Source organism: Hemicordylus capensis, chromosome 3, assembly GCF_027244095.1.
Source record: "Hemicordylus capensis ecotype Gifberg chromosome 3, rHemCap1.1.pri, whole genome shotgun sequence".
Taxonomy (NCBI): Eukaryota; Metazoa; Chordata; class Lepidosauria; order Squamata; family Cordylidae; genus Hemicordylus; species Hemicordylus capensis.
In genome coordinates, this window is record NC_069659.1 from 204,392,456 (window position 1) to 204,398,557 (window position 6,102).

The following is a 6,102-nucleotide window of genomic DNA, read 5'->3' on the forward strand; positions in this document are numbered from 1 at the left end:
CAAGGTAGCAGGCAGGAATCTCTCTCAGCCCTATCTTGGCAATGCCAGAGAGGGAACTTGAAACCTTCTGCCCTTCCCAGAGTGGCTCCATCCCCTGAGGGGAATATCTTACAGTGCTCACACATCAAGTCTCCCATTGATATGCAACCAGGGCAGGCACTGCTTAGCTAAGGGGACAAGTCATGCTTGCTACCACAAGACTAGCTCTCCTCTTCAAAATGAAGCCACCACACTTTCGCAGCGAGCAGAGTTCGAACCTGTGCGGGGAGACCCCATTGGATTTCAAGTCCAATGCCTTAACCACTCGGCCATCGCTGCTGCACACATCCTGGATAAATATAAAGGTAAAGTGTGCCATCAAGTTTGTGTCGACTCCTGGAGCTAAACATTAAAAAACAGGGTAGTGAGGGATGAGGAGATGAATTTGATATGATGATGTTGCCTCTAGTTGCTCCACTTCCCTGAATGGTGACAAGTTCTAGAGGTTTGTAGCACACTTTGGGTTCTGGTTTCCTTTAGAAGGAGAATCCCTGAAGACTGATAGTTCCCTTGAAATATATGGGTTATTGACACAACTATATAGCTTGAACATTCGACAAAGCTGGGGAAACAACAGATCATTCTTAAAAATCAGCTACAGAGGCCAGATTCTGTATTCTCAGATGCTGCAGTTTTCTGCCCAGCTGATCCATTCCTGGCACTCTCTCAAATCTTTTCTTCAGTCTCTCTCCTAGCATCTGCCAGTGATGTACTGTATTTCACACACACACACACACACACACACACACACACACACACACACACACACACACACACACCTTCAGGGGAGAGGCAGAAAGTCCAATCTTATGTCTAATTATGATGACATTCTAAAAGGAGATGATTCATCTGTTTGAAGAAGAAGATTGGTATTCTCAAAATAGTCCAGAAATGTCCACATATTACCTAGTAACATTCCAGAGATAAATAGTCCCATCAATTCCAGAACAGCCACACAGCATCTCATGTGTGTCTGAGATACTAATAACTTGCTGAAAGGAGTTTCTTCTAGATTCTAAAAGGCAGCCAAATGTGTTTCGGCCCACAATGGTCTTCTTCAGCGGCTATTATGATAGAATATAGGTCTCCTCGTAATAATTCCTTGATAACCAACACAAGAGGATTGCTACCATATTGCCTGTAAAAGTTGTAGCTGCACACTGCATCTCAACAGTTGCCTTGGTTCTAGGATTGTGCATAAATTGAGATTCATGCTCGATTTGAAGTGGAGTCCAGACACCATTAAGAGTGAGGAGAACGGGTCCGTACCTGCTCCTCCGCCACTCACCACAGCTCCCTGTTGCGGCATCGTGACACACACCCCAGCACCCCTCGCATGGCAGTGGCGGGGCAGCAGCACGCACATGGCCTCTGTGCATGCGCAGCAGCATGTGTGTTCTGCTGCCATGCAAGGGAGCCTGGGGGCACAATGCCGTAGAAGGAAGCTGAGGCAAGTAGCGGAGGAGCAGATACAGACCTGCTCTCCCCATGCTTACCGGTGCCTGGACTGCCTCTTTGAATCGTACACGAATCTGGATTCATGCATTAACCTACTTGGTTCTATCTTACTCTGTCTTACGGAGTAAGTCAGAACCAAGGCAAGTGCTGAGATGCAGTGTGCAGCTACAGATTTTAGAATGCTGCTTGTACGGTGCATTGGAGAAATCCGTGAGGCTGGGTTGCTCCTTCCCTTGGCCTTTATGGACAAAATGGCTGACAGCAGCTCAGTTGTCAACTGGGGAATGGGGTAGGAGGGCATTTTCCCACCCTCCTAGCTTACTTTTAGCCCGGGTAAAAAACCTGGACTACCTTGTCGAGGAGTACTGGGATTGGGACTGATCCCGCGGTGCTTCTCACAACCAGCTGTACCTGGGCTAGGGCAGCCCTACCTGGCTAGAGCTGGTCATGAGAACAACTTTTATATAATATAAAAATAAATACATTAATTTGAACTAAGCAGCAAGTTCTTTGACCTAAGCCCTCCAGACCCTCAGGCCTCCAGAATGCTGCTCATTCAGTGTAACACTTGTCCAGGAGATCCCCTTTCCTTTCCTTTCCTTTCCTTTCCTTTCCTTTCCTTTCCTTTCCTTTCCTTTCCTTTCTCAGCTCTTTCCCTAGCTGCTTCTCAGCAAAAGGCCTCAGAATGGAGGCCCAGTAAGCCTACTGGCGTCTCTCTCACATTCCCTATAGGCGTAAACCCAGCAGCCATGGCTAGGAATTCCTTTCTAGCTCAATGTTGCTTTTACTGCAGAGTTTTGTTTCTTTACATCCTTTTTATCACGTCCTACTAAGCCACCTAATGGCGCAGTGGGGAAATGACTTGCCTAGCAAGCAAGAGACTGATGGTTCAAATCCCTGCTGGTGTTTCCCAGAATATGCTTCCCAGAATATTGGAAGCCCCTATATCGGGCAGCAGTGATATAGGAAGGTGCTGAAAGGTATCATCTCACACTGTGTGGGAGGAGGCAATGGTAAACCCCTCCTGTATCCTATCAAAGAAAACCACAGGGCTCTATGGTCGCCAGGAGTCGACACCAACTCAAGGGCACAATTTTACTTTACTTTACTGCCTGTCTACATTCGAAACCTCATGGTGTTTCTGTAAGTCAGCTGCTTATGTGACTGCATCATATTCAGGTCACACAGCACTGTCTGACTCGAATCTTATCCCAAATTCTCCAAACTCCATTTGGAAACATGTCTTGGAGGAAGAGTATAGTTATGTTCTTGCTCTTGGGTACATTACTTTCCCTCAGCACAACCCCTCTTTGTTCCATGGTGCATTATCATTGGGTGCTTTCCAGACTGTGGAAGGAAGTGATGTAAAATCCTATGGCAAACCCTTATGTTTTGAAGCTGGTTAGAGTTAGCCATTGGATTTCCCCCCACTTCCTCCCCAACTGAGGCTTTGAGGGGAGAGAAGGGAGCAGATGATATGATGGCGCCTCCTCCGGTGAATTTGCTCAAGAGCACCAAGCTCTTGACCCCCCCCCCCCCCCCAAAGGCAAATTTTTCTGGTACCACTGGTACTGCTGGTACCATTGCGCAAAAGAATGAAAGGGAGCACTGAAGCAAAACACACTCACAAGCTGTCTCCCTAGACCAAGAAGCAGATGGGTCATTTCAATAACTCACAACAATAATAATAAAACACACAGATATAGACACACAGACCCCTAAAAGGCACAGAGGGAAAATACAGCTGCAATCCTATGCACTCATATTTGGGAGAAAACCATTTACTTCTGAGTAAATACAGCAAGCTTGCAAACTGTTCTCAAAATTTAAAACATCAGCTACTATTTTATCATGCACATAAAGGTAAAGTTGTGCCATGAGTCAGTGTTGACTCCTGGTGACTACAGAGCCCTGTGGTTTTCTTTGGTAGAATACAGGAGAGGTTTACCATTGCCATCTCCCATGCAGTGTGAGATGATGCATCTTTCAGCATCTTCCTAGATCACTGCTGGCCAGTATAGGTGTTTCCCATAGTCTGGGGAACAAACCAACGGGGATTTGAACCGGCAACCTCTTGCTCCCTAGGCACGGGAGCTAGGGAGCAGCTAGGCTACTTCCCTGCTATGCCACTTTAAATGTCAATATAAGATCCAAATACAGGCTGTGGCTGTGCAAATGGCACCCTGCTGTTCCCATATGCATGATGGTGTCAAAACCCAGATCATATGAACACACAACAAGCCTATACGTAGCGAAGCAATTTTAAATTCACTCTCGTGAATTTGCACTCTCGTTCTGCATAAAACCCTGTTTTTGCAATCCTAGGTAGGAAGCAGAAGAAGAATTACTAGTATGCAGTGTTTAGCCTGGTGTGTCTCAAATTGTGCAGGTCTGAGCTACAGTTTCCACCCTTTTTATGTGCTCATGTGCTTTTATCTGAAGTCTAGGGAGCATTCCACACATGACATTAAATCCAGGTCAGACAGGAAGTTGCACCCAATCCTGGCTCTCTGATGAATGTGCCTGTATAATACAAGAATTGGGAAATGTATTTATTAAATTCAGATTTTACATTTCCAGGTGTGCACTTAGGTGATTAAAAAATGGTTTTGTGTGAACTGTCCCTGATACATAAAAGTTTCACAGGTGATTTTTTTCAGACATGAAGATAATGTGGCGATTCTCTTTTATTTAGTAGGGGGAGAGCAACTGGCCCTATCTACCCCCAGCACAGTACCTCCAGTGACTGTTGCTGGTGTCTATCTTATGCTTCTTTTTAGATTGTGAGCCCTTTGGGGACAGGGACCCATCTTATTTATTTATTATTTCTCTGTGTAAACTGCTCTGAGCCATTTTTGGAAGGGCAGTATAGAAATCAAACAAACAAACAAACAAACAATTGATAGAAAAGTGTTGTCATCTAAACTTCAGCATGTCAGGCTGTTGCTAAAACCACAGGTGTAGGGCAGTGTTTGTATCCTAATTGTTTGTTCCCTTGCCTACATTTGGAAGTTTATCCTTTTAGATTTTTCGTAGTCTGGCCCTCAAGTCTAGTGCTCCCAAGTTGCTCAAGGCACTGGCATAGCCAGTGCAGGAGAGGCATGTGTTCACCCACTGGTGTGGGGTTGTAAGGATATTTATTGACTTCAGTTTTCTCCCTGGTTTTAATTAGAAGACATTTATTTTGCTTTATGGAACTCATGTTTTTTCACCCTCCCTTTTGGTTGCATATACCCAACACATTGGTCTATGGTCCAGTTCCCAACTATGGGTTCCCAAATATTGTTGGATTACGACGACTGTCTGGGGACCCAAGGTTGGGGGCCTCTGGTCTATGGCACAGATAAGACCATGAACCTGGGTTTCCCCAGTACCACTGTTGGCGGCTAGCTATACTGTGCTGCAGTCAAGCCATGTGCTAGTTATATTGTGCCCAAACTTGTGGGAGATGTGATTAGGCCTAGGCCAGTTTTGTAGCTGTTTTGGTTTCAAGGAATCTCAAAATATCACGCGAGTCCCTTCTCTTGAGGGGCCATTACTCAGTAGCAGAGGACATGCTTTATATTCTTAAGGCCCCAGATTCAGTTTCTGCTTCTCCATCTAAAAGTACGTTAGGTAGTCAGGCTAGGGAAGACCTTTGCTGTAGACCTTGGAGAGCCACAGCCAGCTGGAGTAGAGACAGTGCGAGATTAGATGGATCAATGATTGAACTCTGTTGAAGTCTGCTTCATAGGTTCCTATATATTTCCCTAGTTTGTTAGCATTTCAGGGGTTGTGAGCAGCCTGCTTAAAGCCATTACCGTTATAAGTTAAGCTGTTTAGAGCACATTGTAAAGAAATGTTATAACCGAGCTGGGATTACTTATAGACCCCTCAACAAGGCCCAGCTGGCAGGAGGAGTGTCGATATGGCCAGACCTTTTGTCTTTGGTCTTATTTCACCCGAGCAACTGCAGCGAGAGCCAGAGAATTGGGGAAGGTGTGCCAGGAGGTGGAGAAGTATGCAGCTGGTCTTCTGTCTCACAGGACTTGAGGTTTTACTGTGTACCCACACACCTTCCCGCTGAAATGCCTTTTTGGATAATTAGTGCTATTTGTTTGGTTCAAGGCAGAAACCATTTTCTCTGTAACCAAATGGGGTTAGTAACACTCTTCTTCTTCTGAGCCAAGCTGCAGCCAAATTCACAGGTGCATGGTTTGCTTCTTAATGGTTACTAATGAGATGCCCGCCAAATGGCGGGAAGGTGTACTGAAATGTGGCACTAAAATGGACTTTAGCTGAGTGGGGTAAGTGACAGCTGCAACTCCTCTTCCTATGTAACTTTGCCCCAGCTTTCCTTTCTCTTCCTTGCCTCTCTGTCCCTGATTCCTCAGGTCCTTCATGATCATTCAGTTGTATTTTCTGAGCAATGATGGTGCTAGTTCTTGCTCCCTTTCTGGGTCTCCATTCATTCTAGATCCTTTACATCTAGGCTTGCTAAGCATGGTAATATTTGCCTTTTTCTCTAATGTAGCATATTGGTTGCTAGGCATGCAAATGAGATGAGGGTGGGGACCAGACTAGTGGATACTGATGTCACAAAGACACTGATGCCTCCTTCAAGGA

At 45.5% G+C, this 6,102-nt stretch overlaps 1 non-coding gene across 1 annotated transcript; it reads right to left on the reverse strand.

The window, feature by feature from the left end:
• Window positions 1–236: 236 nt before the first annotated feature.
• Window positions 237–318, reverse strand: TRNAS-UGA (transfer RNA serine (anticodon UGA)). Its single transcript has one exon. It is a non-coding gene; the product is annotated as a tRNA-Ser (tRNA).
• Window positions 319–6,102: the final 5,784 nt, after the last annotated feature.